Source organism: Platichthys flesus, chromosome 11 (genome assembly GCF_949316205.1).
Source record: "Platichthys flesus chromosome 11, fPlaFle2.1, whole genome shotgun sequence".
Taxonomy (NCBI): Eukaryota; Metazoa; Chordata; class Actinopteri; order Pleuronectiformes; family Pleuronectidae; genus Platichthys; species Platichthys flesus.
Window position 1 is genome coordinate 5055679 of NC_084955.1, and position 16537 is coordinate 5072215.

The window sequence follows — 16537 nt, forward strand, 5'->3', positions numbered from 1 at the left end:
TAAGTAAATGCCAAAACAAATACATAAAAAACATTGAGTTACATACAATTTGGAATTGGCTATACATATATTCTACATTTTTAAATTCATTATTGAGTCCTTAATTGATGTATTTGTGTGTACTTTTTTACTTATTTGGCAGTTTTCGCTCCTTGATATACAATCACTTTGAATTACCCAATCCACTCAATATCCCATAATACATTGCCAAATCCTGGTCCCCTGTAGACAAACATTATGGTATATTAAGTTATACATAATTAAATACATGTGTATATTTATTATTTATATGAATGTCCTGTGGATATCAATAAATGTTGAAAGTGTTCATCCGGAATTCCCAGTCTCGAAAGTTTGGCTTGAAATTGAAAGATTTCCGATGACACCTGAAGGCAGCACCAGTGAAACGACGAGAGACAGAGAGAGCGAGAGAGAGGGAGTGTGAGAGAGCGAGGAAAGAGAAAGAGAGAGAGAGAGAGGAACCTGTACTGTTACTACAACACAAGGAGACGGGAGTCGGCCACAGATAAATAACGATGATAATAATATTGGTAATAATAAGTTGAGCTCGCTCCGGTCAGACAGTCGCGGTCTGGAGGACAGAGCGTATCAGTCTCTCTCTACCTCTGCTGGATCTGGACTCTATATTTGCTTTTGGAGGAACTGCGCCGGTCCCTGCTCTTCTGTGTGTGTGTGTGTGTGTGTGTGTGTGTGAGAGAGAGTGTGTGTGTGTGTGCGTGTGTGCGTGTTTGTGTGAGCGAGAAGGTCCTCAGAGCTCCGCGGTGTTTTAACCGGTAAGGAAGTGACTTGTTTATCATTATTATTGTTTGTTATTATGAGGGTGTGTTCGCTGCTGCTGCTGCTGCTGCTGCAGTCTGAGGTTGTTTCAGACTCTTTCTGGCTGAACCCGGTCATTTCCTTTATATATAGTGCACAGGCACAGGACTGGCAGCAGAAGTCGCCTGAATGTGCTACAATGGAGATAAGGCTGATTTAGAGGAATGTTTGATAAGAGAGTGCAACCCTGCCCTAAAGAGCCACAGCAATCTCGTGATACACTGACATCTTATGGAAATAACAGGCAGAACAGACTTTATATGGACATTTTAGTATATCACAGGTCATATAACAGTGTTATAAAGTATAGCACAAAGGCAGCAATAAAGTTATGTGTGGCTGCAGGAGCCAGTCGGTGAAAATTACAGTGGATGGTAGAGAGAGAGAGCACATAAAGCTGAGCTCCAGATCACTACATACAAGCCATTTAACATTACAAATGTGTTTATCATAGAGATGTTATAGGACTGTCACAGCCATTCTCCCTCAGGGGGGGGGGGGGGGGGGGCAGGCTAGAGTATCAGAGGAGATAGTTATGTAAAAGCTCCGATTGCAGTCAAGGGAGAGAGAGGAGACAGTTGTGCACATGCTCGTGCACAACTGTCAAAACATGCCCACATCCATGGTTGTAGTTGGAAGAACACGAATGGTTAAAAAAAAAGTGGGTAGGGAATTATGCAGTGTCTTAACTGGCGTTGACTTACAATAGTAGTGTTGTAAATAGTGCTTACTTTGTACAACCACCCTCCCCCCAACACACTCACACACACACAAAAACAGCCACACACACAAACACACACAGAGAAATCACTCTACTCCATGTGTCACTTTTGTGTAGGAGAGTTTTACAACATATTCACTTTTTATACTAACATTTATTAGAGTCTACTGTATATATTCACAGTATATATTCACATTTTGTAGAGTTAACTACATAATCACTTTAGATATATTCACATTTAGTAGAGTTTTACTATATATTCACTATATTTAAATATATCCTTCAGGATTCCTGCATTATCTCTCACTGTGCTCTGGTTCCTCAACTTCTTGTTTTTGTTGTTTTCTGAACTTGGCAGTGTTTTTTCCCCTCATCTTCTCTTGATATTGACTTTCTGAGGTGTGCTGTTTTTTCTCTGTATCTGTTGAGAAATACACCAATTTGTCTGCAGGTCACACACCCATAAAGAAAGAGATAGAGAGAGAGGGAGAGACAAGGGAGAGAGGGAGGAAGAGAGGCAGTGCGTTGTTTTGCAGACAGGATTACATTGTCTCTCTCTCTCCCCCCCCCCCCCCCCCCCCCCCCCCACGTCAGATTTCAGACATGATTTTCTTTCCTCAGCCCTGTAGCTCTCACCCTGTGGTTGTACGAGTGAACACGGCGCACTAAAAACACCACAACAACAATAAATGATCCGACCTCACCAAACTGACTGTTAGATAATAAATAGTGTGTAAGAGCTGCACCATCTGTTTTCCCAGCCCAGGAATAACACCAGGAATAGATTTAAAGGTAAACACATTTGGTCGGCGAAGCTTGAGGGAAGCTGTAAATAAATGCTGTTTGTGTATGTGTCATTATTTTCTTGTGTAACTGCAGCACAGCAGGTCATTACAAATCAAAATAAAAAAGCCACAAACAGGCTTACTTCTAGATGTCAGTGGGGCGGTAGTTTTCTCGGGGAGTTATGTCATGCGAGCGTCTGCCCGCTGTCACGTCTGAGATCACTTGTTGAGCACTATGGAGAAAGAGGAACATGACCTATGTTTCAACGTGACTCGTCGTGACAGTCGGTGATTCATGTAGATCTGAGCACTTGCCACGGGCGCAGAAGGACAGATAGCACAGAAATCAAAAATGAGATTGTTTAGAAAGCCGTTTTTTTTTTGGTTTCGCAGATGCCTCCCATTCACATAGTGATCCAGTGAGAGCTCACGCATGACTCGAGTGAGGTTCTTTGTGTTTGATTGCCCCCCCCCCCCCACACCATTGTGCGTCCACTCATATACTGAGTAAATGCTGCCTACATTTGGCTTTTGGGAGCAGGACGGTTGGTCTTTTGTAAGCGGTGTGTTTGCTTGTTTTTTTGCGTTGCCGTGCTTATCATGATCAAACTTTCAACTCTGCCATGACACTTTATCTCGGACATGACAATTTTTTTTTTTTTGGCCCCAAAGTCCCCCCCACCCCCCCACCCATCTCCCCTCCCCCCTTTTCTGTATCTGTGGGAGCAAAATTAGCAATTTTTTATTTTTCTCGGACGTCTCCCTTCAGAATGTGGTAGTGTTTTATTGGTGGCCAGAAACAATGAGGACAAGGCAGGGCTTTGTGGTGGCAGAAATGCATTTTTAACCCATGTGAATGAATGGCGCCTCACATTCCACAGCAGCAGGCCCTTCACTGAATGGCAGCACTAACTCGGCTGTTTTCATTACTCATTACTGCCTTGTGCCTTTTTTACCGTGCTCATAGTCATTTACCTTCCCTAAGAGAGAGAAAGAGAAGAGAGAGGGAGAGAGAGAGGGAGAGAGAGAGACGAGGGGGGTGAACACTACATCGACCCTGTCAGTAGATTTTTTAGGTAATATCACAGAGCTAGATCCGTTTTTTCTCTTTTCTTCTAATTATTATCCTCCAGGTTTCTCTTACTCCGCAGTTAACATAACGGAATGATAGGTTGTTTTAATAATGGTGATTTGTAATGTTGAAGGTGTAGCTCGTAGCAGTCAACTCATTGACTAGAGCATTTTGCTGAGCGAGATCTGTCCATATGATTATAGGACTGCAGCATTTTTACTTAGTGTGTAAAAGAGGAAGTGTTTTGCTAACTATTAGCAATATTTACTTTACACTTGGTCTAATTTATGCTGCCTCCTAGTGGCCAAAAACACTTGGCCCAGGTTTCTGTGGGTGGTTTGCAGCACCTGGTTGAGTCCGCGTCTGAAAGCGTTCCAGCGTGTGCTACAGTTGAGCCCTACATGTGCATACTCATGCCATGAGCTGAATCCATTCACTTCTTCTCCGAGAGTAACTACTACCCCGCTTTGACTCGGTTTCTTCATCTCTGTCCAAACTGGTCACGTTAATGTTGTGCAGCTTTGAACTAGAATGCCTATGAAAAAAGTAAAGATAGAGAAAAGCCCAAGACAGAGATGTTTTCCTGTACTGAGTCGGTTAGGCTGAGGTCTAATGCATTCTATTCTCAGTTTTATTTCCCTTGTTATGTCCTAGATTTTATCAACCATTTTCTTCATGAAAGCAAAGATAGATCTTCCTTCACAGGCTTAAATAACTTTGTGTCATATTGAGGTTGGATCGTATCAAGAGGCAGCAAACAACAAGTGAAAAAAACGTTTTTGGTGCTGCTTCCTCTTTAGAGACAAATTAAGAATTGCGTGTATATCTTTGTTGGTGGTCCACACAGTCTCATCATTTTATTATGGGCTCTTTTCTGTGTTGTTGGCATTGATTCCCCTCTGCATGGTGGGGGTTTCCACTCTGAAAGGGCAATCTCTCTCTGTGTCAGCCTAGAAACACCAAGCTCCCGGATTAAATTATAAATGAGCCCTCCATGGGAAACGTATTGCTTACTGCCTCAGGATAATCAGAAGGAATTTAGATTTCCTGCAGCAGTCACCCTACAGCTGTGCAGTATGTGCACTTGTCCCCTCATTAAGACCAAAACCTTCCTAGATGCAGATTTCCTTGAAACTTTGGTGACAGATGGGTTGTCTTTATTTGGGTCACACCTGCACGCTCCCCAGCGATATTGGATCAATAGAGACTACACCAGATATAAACTGTGAGGGCGGAGAGCTGTCCAAATTAGTCCCACAGAAATGATGTAGTAATCGGAGGATTAAGATTGGAGGGGGGTTAAAGTTGACGGGGGGTAGTGGAGGTGCTGGCGTGGGGATTTAGGCACGGGGCCATTTTAGCCTTCACGCAGAGTGGAGGGGAGGGAGGGGGCAGGGACATGGTCGTAGTGTTGCATGGGGCTCAACTGTTGCACTTCAATGTTCTTTTTTCATTTGTGCATTGGGGTTTTTAACTTCAAACCGTTTTTTTGCTGTGGTGGAAAACCCATCTCACACACTTAGTCATCCTGGGACTCAAGAAGCCACCCAATAGAAACTACACTACATGGATCCTTTCAGACAAGCTGGCTGTTAGGGGGCTTTGTAGATTTGCATAAAGTGACATTTTTATCACAATGCACATTGTGTTGATGTAGAAGGTGTCACATAATTTTCTCCTTTTTTGTTTACTGTCATTATTTAATATAACTATTTACTGATGTTTTCACACTACGCCTTCATCAGGAAAAAAAAAAAGATGGCTGGTATTTATAGACGTACTGTCAACACACAAAGCGACAATAGCTGAATGTGGGATGTGGAAACAACCCACATTAATTGCTTGTAGGGTTTATTCCTTTTCATATTCATTAGAAATTTTTACAAAAGACTAAGCTAATAATGATGCTAAGCTAATAAAGCTAACCACAGCTGTACACACAAACAACTTTTTAACACTGACAGTTTAATTAACGTCAACATCAGTTAAAACTCAACACTAAATTAAATGAGATCAGACTGGATATTGAAGCCAACGTAATCTGCTCTTGAAATAAAATCACTGGCACGTGTTTATAGCAAACACTTTCAGTGTATTTATCCCAGTGATGAGCACAACTCAACCCAAATATACTAGAGATGAAATAGTGTGAGTAAAGGTCAAGCTAATAAACAAGATTCAATGTGAGTTCACTGAAACGTAAATCTTGTTACCAGTACGTTATGGACAAGTTATTAGTGCTGTTAATAGAACTTGTCAATTTGAATTTGAACAAACTAAATTCTGTTTGAAGTTAGTCCAACAACTTCTATTTTTCTCTGTATTAAAGTGCAAGGAAGATTGATTTTTTTTCTGTATGCTTTTGTTGTATTACTTAAAACCGATTTGAAGTATTTTCCAATCAAAGTTATTCATTGTGTTAACATGTCTTGTTAACTTTAATGTCAACAAATTTAAATTAATTTGTATGTTATCATATGAAGTACTTATTTTCAGTTGGTTCAACAATTTCCCTTTCTGAGTGTATTATGGTGCAAGAAGTCCTCTGATTAGATTTTCTGTATGTTTTTGTCTTCAAACTATTTCAAACTTAACACATCAAATAGCGTTAAATTAAAAACACCGGTCATGCTTGACAATGGTAATCCTCATCCCTGATGAGTATTTCCCCTGTCAGATTACTACTGGTTGTACTAATAAGTGGCTGTGTGAAGACGAGAACAAAATCCAAAGGCTGACCACACTGAGTAGCTGATAATCTGTTAATCATGGCTGGATATCGACCCCATTTATGAACTGAGAACACAGTACAGGGGCCGGCAGCTTTCCAGCTCCTCGTCACTGCATCAGTTGAATTGAATAGGATGTGTCGGAGTTCTACAGAGAACAGAATCTCACTTCAGTCCAAATGGAAGCACATTAACCACTTTACAAGCGGCCTTATCCATCACCGTCACTCACGTTGGTTTCCCCATCTTACACATTATTGATGATCCAATGAAATAACAATCACGAGCACAGAGAGCTGCGCCGAATGTGCCGGATTCATTAGCAGTGCTTATCGGGTTGGAGCTGACATCGTGATCATAGTTAATAGATTTCTGCCTGCGTCTATGAACCCGACACTTGGCATTGTTGCGGTGATTGCTGCGGGATTAAAGAAGAGAAATAAGCTTAGCCGGGAGAAATAGCCCAGAGAACCACGTGGCTGTGATCGGGGATTGAGGGAAGGAGAGAGAGGAGAGCTGGCGGGGGAAGGAACAGCACTCTTTGTCCAGCCCAGATGTCACTGTAGTAGACTACCATTATTGATCCACTGCTTCACACACACACACACACACACAACCCCCCCCCCCCCACACACACACACACACTCACACACAAGTATACAGCATTAATGGGAATTAAAGACAGCGTCAATTCCTTACTTATGTTACATAAACAGCTTTTAATTCTGATTCATCCTGTATTTATTCATAAAAAGTAATCAGAGTGATGAAAAAATATGTCAAATAGATCAGTTAATGCGTGTTTTACTATATTTTACACAGTGCATCACGGATTTGTTTGCTCTTTGCTTCCCTCATCTGTCTGGTCTGTTTATCTTCCTGCAAGACAATGGCCCTCCTCAAATTTGATAGTCCACTAGGTGATATGCTAACTTTGCATGTAGGTGTTTGGGTGTGTGTGTTTTGTGGTGGTGACAGCCAGGCTTTGGTAGGGAGGAGACATGGCAACCAAACTTAATCCAAACTCACAGCAGCCTGGAGGGCTGTAAGGGTGGGATGGGGGTTGGGTTTGTGTTGAGCTGTTTCCCAAGCAGAGAGGCTCCTCTTTAGCATTCACCATCCTGTTCCAGTTAATAAACACCCTCCGACCTATACGTCTGAAGACAAATAGGTCCTAAATTACACTAGGACATATCATTTTTTTATGTATTTTTTTCCTAAGAGAAAACATTGACTGCATCTCTGATGAACAGAAGTCACGTTTTGCTTCAGAAGAAAAACAAGAAATGGTTAGGTAGGTGAGGTACAGGCGTAAAAGGGAGCGGCAGCTGTTGAAAATTCATAAATAGAATAATCCAGAATTTGACTGACAAGTGATTTCTGTTAGGCAGGAAGCAGACATAAAACGTACATGCAACCAAAAACAGGAAGTTCTGGATTACCACTTAACAAGTTTTGAACTTTCATTTTCAATTTAGTTTTACTTTGATACAATAAACTGCTACTTACACCTACCATTCACACACACCTACAAACACAAACACACACACACACACACACACACACACACACACACAGTGTTGTCTTTTCTCCCTCAAGGAACTCCTGTTGTTGCTCCTCCTCCTCTTGAGTATGAAAACACACATGAAAAAACTTGTATGCTCTTCTTCTATTTCCCTCTTTTTCAACTGCCCCACATTCACTGCATCATATGCATCATCGATCAGTCCGTAAAAGTCTTTTCCCTGTTTTTTTTTGTACAGAGTCAGAGCGAATGGAAGAGAGTGGATGTAGTTAGTGGAGACTGAAAGCCAACGATATTGCATGTCTGACTAACTTAGGGGGAAAAAGCTGGAAATATCTCCGGGCTACTGCAGCTAATCACTCAGCCCACAGAGGAACTGATCGTTAGCCGCTGATGTCAGTCTAACCTTGCTACGTTATGCTGTAGTTAGTGTGTGCATGCATGTGTGTGTGTGTGTGTGTATGTGTGTGTGTGTGTGTGTGTGTGGAAGAGAAGGAGTCGAGCTGAACGCTAGTTTGGACATTGTCCTGTCAAAAAACTTGATTGTTATACAAGATAAAGACAACCGTTTGTGATGTTGCTTTTGAAAAACCACAATTAGTAGTGATTTGATTCTTTTTGTTGAAATGCTGCGCTTGATGTGGCTGCTCCTCGCAGTCGTTATGTCCTTTTCTCCTTCTATGGGGAAAAGAAAAGACCCACTCAGATGGAAATACACGGGCAGTCTGACTTCTTGTGACTGTCTGAAAACATGTCAAAAGAATGAAAAGTATAGTAACAATAGAATGTAAAAACCTAATTATCAGCCAAATGGAAGAACCGAAACATCTCATCTGGTTTTCTTGAGGTAGTCTGAGACCCCTGTGAATTGAAATGCAGTGAAATTAAACCCTATACACAGGGATCCATTGCTACTCCACTCTTAACTTACTCTCTTCATTTGAGCAGTGAAGGGAAGTAGGCAAGCGGAAGAAGGGTTAAGGAAGTAGTTATAGTAGCACCTCTGTCTGGGTCAAGCAGACTGTGGGGTCTCTGAGGACAGAGGTCAGGAGAAGCAGGAGGTTCGCCCAAGGGCTAATCAGCCCAAATCCAGAGATACGGGGGAACCACAAACATGCTGGAAGCTGGATTCAGGAGCAGGTTGCCGGCCATGTGCCCCATATTTTCAGTTTTTTTATTGTTCTTCAACGAGGAAGGGAAGAGGTAAATTAGTAAAAGTCTTTAAAACCTGCTATTGTTGCTCCGTCTGCGTTTTATGTAGAATACAAAAATCACAAAGACAGCATTAGGTTAAATCCTAATCTCTCAGTTAGTGTTATGACCATGAGTGATTTATGTTATGCTCTCACAATGAAGAACCTTGTTGAAGCTTGTTCATGTCATAGACTGTAAAGATGGAAGAATCCCCACAAGTGAAGCAAAAGGGTCCAGTTCATGAGGCTAGTCGTTAGCAGTTTGTTAACTGTATACTAGTGGTGGTGTTGTTTAGTTATAACTAATGACTTAACTAAATCATATGTTATGATAACTAGGTGGTAGTTCTATATCTCATTTAGCCTACAGAAATTATTTTATTTTAGCTGTAACGCTTTTATAATCCTTTAGTCATTTATTGGGTCTTTGTGGTATCAAAATAGTGAATCTATTTGTCAGTGTGTTTTATTTTCTGTGATATCATTTGGACCTTCACACCTCTGCACCATAGACTGTATTTAAAGATGGACGACATGACGGCTCCTCAAAAGCCAAGGTGGTCATTCACCACACCTCGTCCTTGCATTGATGTTTGTCCAAATATAATTTTTTCTCCGTAAATTTGGTTTTAAATAGTTATTTGATGCGATAAAAAATGGGGGAAACATCATGATTGACTGACCAGCGATTGGTCGAGTGCGGCCGGACATTGATTCTCTGGCTCTGGCTCCAAATACTCAACATGGCAGCCCTGGAATCTGGGATATTTTGGTTCGTTCCTGGATAATGTGAGCAGATGGAATGTGGAGACGCTTCATCCTTCTATATTTACATTCTATGGTCTATGATGGCAACTTACATTTTTTTTTATGATTTCACTTTTCATACAAATAGCTTACATACAAAATAAGTGTGCAGATTTTACCCGTCAACCTTTGATACAGGTCATGGGATTAAAACGGATACTGTGCCAAAATGCTCCTGGGTAAAGAGATTGTTTTATTTTGAAAATACTGTTTTAAACTAAAACAGTAGTATGGAAGTAGCCTCAATAAGTATTAAGACCATTTAAAAGTGTATATGGTAATTTGAACCTGGTGTGATTACAATGTGTCCAGTGTATTTACCCCATTAAAGTTTTAAACGCCAGATTTTCGCCTCGTCCAGATTAGCCCTCTCTCAGTGTGTTTTCCAGGGCCTGCTCACCTCAGTTCCCAGCTGCTTCTCTGTCTGTTGCTCGGGGGCCTTGCAGACGAACTACACAGGGAAGAAGAGACCAAAGACAGGGAGCTTTTTTAGAACCCCCCCCCTCCAACTTCCCACCACCACAACACACACTACCCCGCCACTCCACTTCCACCACCCAATGCAGAAGCACCACCACCTTCTCCCATTGGCTCTTGATGTTTTGTAAAGAATCCCCCAGCACACTCGCACCCTCCCTTCAGCTATCCCCCTGGCCTTGGTGCCCTGTTCCTACATTGTATCCAGATGTGAGGAGAGTAGTTAAGGCCTCCTGGTAGTGCCCCCCCACCACTCCCTAACCCCAACCTCCAAACGCACCATCCGTGTCAAACACCAACCTTAGGCTGGAGCTCTTCCAATAATCAGAAATGATCAAGACCTGCAGAGTATCCCTCCTTATGCACAAACTTTCATCAAAAAAACCCATGATGTTTTTTTTTCTATTTGTTGTATGCACTGGCAAAAACATTTGTATACAACATCATGTCCCCCCTCAACTTGCTACTACATTATTTCCCCTCAAAACCCTAAAGATGAAAATCTGTCGCTCTTGAGGCCGACTGGCTGTGATCATCTAATCCCCCCCCCCCACGCCCACAGAACTCTATTTAAAGAGGATAGCCATTAATCCCATCAGATTATACCTGACCAACTCCACAAAATCACCCAATTAATAGTTTTAAGGATGACCATAAAAGCCTCTCTCCCCTGGAATCCCCCCCCCCCCCCCCCAACAAAAAAAAACAATAAGAAAAATCTCATACTGAGTCTCTAACAGGGCGGCAGGCAGGGTTCAGCCTCCTAACTATGACCATGACTCCTCATTTAGAATATAAGCAAACAATGGTAATGCCAAATTTGCATTTTTACAAGAGTAAGAGCAACATTTTACACTGAACCAGACAGATCCTAATCTTTAATGAACATTATCCCCAAAATACATGTGCTATGGGTACAACATGCATGACAACTATGACTTTTCAAGTGCTTGACAATAACAACAAGGTATCTGCTGTAGATGCCACCGCCACCTGGCTCTACTACTACACTGCGCTAAACCCACAGATGAACAACTAGCCTACAAAAATGCACAGTGTTGACTAATGCCACCTCTTTATTCAAGCATCAGATGGTCTTGGTCCAGCTAAGAGAGGAATTACAGATAATGTGAAAAAACCCTAAACATTATTCATCTAATTCTACTAATTGTAGGAAGCCAATCCGAGATAACTCATTAGAATTGACATTCAACAAGTGTGGTGTTTATTAATTCTAGAGTGACTGTGTAACTAAGTCATTATTACATAAATAACAGTTTGGCAATGTCTTTCATTCTCCTTTCGTTGTGGTGTTCTTTCATATCACTAGGTATTTGTGTAAAAAATATTTCTATTTCATATTATTCGGAGGGACATACTGTTCATGAGGGGGCCCCTTAATAATGTCTTTCTTGAAGGGGGTCCTTAGTTTAGAAAAAAAACAAAAAACAAGAACCACTTTGCCACAGTATTTTTAGTCGAAGTCCTCCTGTTCCTTTCATATTAGTTTCTTTACCTCTCGAAACATCTGTCTGTTCTTTCTATGGGAGATAAATTCATCCATACCCACAGTCTGATTCACTGATCCTAGATTCATATAAATACAGACAAGTGTATCAGCACACTCTGTGTTTGTGTGTGCGTGCGTGCGTGTGTGTCTCTCTTTAGAGGCGAGTCATCTCCATTTTCAGTAACCCATCCAGCAGTCTCAGTTGGCCATAGTGTGTTGTGTAAAGCTGTTCACTGGGGCGGTGTGGAGATAATGACGGTGTGTAATTTCTTGTATAACTGACCTGTTGGTTTGCAGCAGTGCTGACTGGCTGGCTGTTTGACTTAATGGCTGTTTTGCTGCCTGACTGATGCAGGTAACTCCCGCTGGAAGCGCCTGTTCTCTCTCTCGGGGGGACGCTGCGTAAACATGACTGCTTGATGCAACCATTGCTTTCTCCTGTGTTACCCTTTGTTGATCTTCTGTAGTAATAAATCCACATGAGGTGGAGTGCAGGGTGGAGCTGATATTTTGCAGGTTTTTAAATTAATTATAACATCATACCAAAATTTATAGCTACTTAGACGTCTCCATAGACACAGCGTTCTTATATACATGCTATATGCTACTACTACTGCTATACATGCATTTGTAACTGATACTAATGTATGATTCTATTGGCCTGACGAAGTAAAACACATTTCACATCACACAATTTCCTATGTTATATTATGAAGGGATATAAACTTATGTCATGTCTTCTATACAAACTGCATTCAAACTGAATCTGCTTGTCTCTGTGCTGATGTGCAAGTTAAGGCCAAGCAGCATTTTATACTTCAGTTTAGCTTGTCCTTGATATCCGGGGCAGTTCCAGAGTAATCATTAATAATTGATTATCTGTGTGAGGCATTCAGCAACAAAGGATGACAACAAAAGCGTAGTACTTTGCGGTAGCTGTATATACAGAAAGTATATATATATATATATATAGACCTATATATATATACAAAAGTGTTATAGTATAGGCTATAGATGTTTGTCAATTACTGCAATATATTATTGTTAATATTATATGCAGAGTATGATAGTATATTAATGACACAATTTTAAGTATATTATAAAGAATTATTATAGTATATTAATGTTAATACTTTTAAGTATTTTATTACAAAGTATTATATTAAAAGTTTAGTCAGCGAGAAAAACAAATAACTAATGAATATTTTCTTCAATTCTTCAGCTTCAATATAAGAGAGGCTCTAATAATATAGCATTTGTTGAGCTAGACCAAAACTAAAGTATGATGATGTTATCTGGGAGGTAAAACCCCAAAAGTAGTCAATTTATTTCTATGTGAAAGGTTTTGATAAGCCCTTACTCTTGTTTCTCCTGTTTCCAAGCCTGTAGGGGACAGGCTCCTTCATTTGAAATAAACACTCAGCCTGTACACCTTTTACTTGACAGCAATTTGAGACCATTAATATCCCACTGACAAAATGTGCCCATTACCGGACAGGTTGTCAGCCTGACATTGATGCCAGCTCAGTGTGGGTGTTGAAGGCTTCCAGATGTCGCTGTGCTAAACCCACTGCTGCTTAAACATCAGGTTGTGTGGTTGAACTTTATTGCCTCTTGTTCATCGACAGGATGCCATGAGCTGGTTTCCTTAAGCCCACCTGCGTCAGAAGAGGGGAATAAACTAGAGAAATATATGTAACTGATTATGCTACATAATGGAGATGTATCCAGACTTACTTAAATGCATTTCTGTCCTTCGCCACAGTATTTTCAATGTTCTTTGGTCTTTGATGTCATTCACTTAGTCAGCCAGACACTCTTTTCCTGTCTTTATCTTAAAAATGTCAGACATGTAGGTGTCGTTTATCTTTGTTCTGTGTCATTTTTTGCAAGCAGCCATAGCCGCAAACGTCAGGCTTGTAGCTCTCTGCTTTCAACAAGTGATCTTTTCTAGTCAAACCTCCGGAGACAGATGTTTTCCAGTGGAATTGGCTTGTTTGTTTTTCAACAGGTCACTTAGGAGCAAAAGTTGGAACAGCTATCTCTTAATAGAGCTTTTTTTCCAACTAAAACATCTGTCAAAGTAGAGGAAAAAAGAAAACGCAAATGTTCTCGAAATCTCACCGTTTCCATGCCCCCCCCCCCCCCCCCCCCCCACACACACACACACCCACACACACACCTATATTTGCACAGTTTGTAACTACACCAGCAGATTGTCTCTGGTGCACAATTGGATGAATGTCGTGGATCCGCCAGTTTCCTGTGCTGTTGTTACACTGCAAAGAATATCTGTCCTAACAAGCCAGGTATAGTCTGGCACAGTTTCAGTTTCACCTTCTTAATGCAAGTTTGAGGGAGAAAAACCCAGACTGAGCTAATAACCACAGAGACCCATTTATTTCAGGCACTGATCCTCTCATTAGACGACGCTGATCAATAGTCCAAATTGCTAAGAAGTCGTGGGTACCCCTGTGTGATGGACAGTTTCTGCAGCGTGCAGCCCACAGCCTGCATTTCTTTCTCTCGTCCTCGCTCTCTGTCTGCCTCGATCTCTCTTTCTCTCTCTTTCTCGGTCAGCTCTTATTATCCCAATACATCTCCTGCCTTGACTTTACATCACTATTTACCACTTATCTTCCCTCTGCTGCCCCCCCCCCCTTCTCTCATTATTTGCTCTGCCTTCCCTACTCCCCCTGACATGCATCTCTCCTCTGATGCCGCCTTGTTTACCTGAGTGTTAGTTTAGAGTTTCTCCGCTGGGCGGGTTAGCGAGCCCTCATCATTTCATCAATGTGAATCAGTCAGCCCCGATAAGACGTGACCCAGATGGGATCTCCAGCTCTTTTTTATACAGCCATCCATCATGACCATGCAGCCCCATAAGCTCCCTCTCACGGTATAATGCCTGTCAGTCTGCGTATGAAAGAAATGTGTCATGTAGCTTCGGAGCACTCTCTAGAAAAACTCGGGGCCCTGTATAAAAGACTAACAGTGTTTGTTTTTCTCATCTAGCAGCCCCAGTTCCTGTGTGGTGCTACGTCTTTTTTATTTTTATACTTGGACATTACCTCCTGGGCAGATGTTTCAGGACACACACAAACACACTCGCTAGCTCGCACACACTCATAAACAAAAGCGCTCCTAGAATATTCCTCCAGGGACTGACGATGGTCAATAATGACTTTATTGTGACCTTTGTGATCCTTCATGTGCCAATAATAAGCCCACAGTGACTTTATGTGGACCACGTTACAATCTGTTCTTGTAGTATCTTTTTTGAGGGAATACTTTGACATTCAGGGAAATACTATTGTTCAATTTCTTTAATTGATTAATGAGAGGATCATTGTCACTAACAACTTTTTGAAACTAACACTTTAGTAGCACTTAAATGGCACTTACTTATAGCACTTTGTAGTTTTGCTTTATTTGAAGAAATTGTATTTTCTTGATTCTTGTCGTCCTTGGTATGTACCCTCGGGTTTGAATGCACTTATTGTAAGTCGCTTTGGATAAAAGCGTCAGCTAAATGAAATGTAATGTAATGTAATGTCAGCACAGAGGCTAACACCAGCAGCTGGCTACTGTAGCTTAAAGCACAAAGTCTGGTAAAACTGGGAAACAGCTAAGCTGGCTCAGTCTAAAGGTGACACAATCCACCTCCTAAACCATTTAAGCTCACTAATCACATGTTGTATCTGGCTTGTTACCTGTACTAAAACTAAATGTGTACACATGGACTGCTTCTTGACCAGACTCAGTACTTTTCCATAATAAGAACAAATTCATATTTTTGTTAGATTGATTTTTTTAGACCGAGCTAATGTAGCTCTTACTAGCATCTGTGGTGAATTGTGGGGATTTTGTGTAATAATTATTAATAACCATGTCATGTGTTACGATGTATAGTTTGTAGTTTTAGCTCATATACCAGCACACCATTATATTTAGTGTTATGTTTCCCTTATAATCCTATAAGGATTTATTGTGTCTTTGTAGTATTTAGTATATTTAGGGGTATTCCGGTGATATCTTATAGACATTCACACTTATATGCACTAGGCTGTACTATATAAAAATGTATGAATTGACGTCCCCACCAAAGCGAAGCCAAAGTGCCTTGATCACCACCTGGTGGCTGACCTGTCATAAATCCTGCCTCCTCCATGTTTGTGGATGAGGTATAGACTAAATGTAAAATTTAGGTAAAAAAACACGTGAGATACATTATCTCACGGATCGTTGTTCTTATCACACTGATGTGTGATCAAGGGCAATTTTTTCTTGTAAGTTTTGCTTTAATTAGTTAGTTGATGGTATATATAAAAGAGGTGGAACGTCATGATTGACATTTTTTATAGATTGGTCTAGCGTGTGTCTCGGTGGGACCTCGATACCATAGCTCCATCTGCCATTCGCTGGCTCCAACTTTGCAAGATGCAGTGTCTGCAGCCATGATATTCTGGCTTCATACCTGGATTGTGAGAGCGAGGGGAGACGCATCATCCTTCTTTATATACGAATCACTAACTTTATATACTGTCTATGCACAGAGAGGGTTCAGTGCGCAGTATTTTGTTCCATACAGAGACACCTTTCCAGTTGTTGAAGTTGGTTTTTACCCATAGGATACTTTGTTTGGAAATTGTGCTTTTTTATACTATATGTACTGTGTGTGTGTGTGTGTGTGTGTGTGTGTGTGTGTGTGTGTGTGTGTGTGAACCACTTTGCAACAACAACTGCCCGTTTGAGCCCACACACTTTGTGTAGCAGAGCCAGCAGGAGATTTCTTTAGAAACCATCCTATCCTGCCAGTGTGTGCGTGCGTGTGAGTGTGTTTGTGTGTGTCCAAAAGCAGATCTGTTGCCCTGCTATGTT

General features: G+C 41.2%; 1 protein-coding gene across 1 annotated transcript in view; it reads left to right on the forward strand.

The window, feature by feature from the left end:
* Positions 1-375: 375 nt before the first annotated feature.
* LOC133964996 (zinc finger protein 516-like) overlaps positions 376-16537 on the forward strand; it is a 43335-nt gene continuing 27173 nt past the window's right edge. Inside the window, exon 1 of the mRNA XM_062399356.1 lies at positions 376-794. The gene's annotated coding sequence lies outside the window, so the exon portion shown is untranslated. The remainder of the gene's footprint in view (positions 795-16537) is intronic.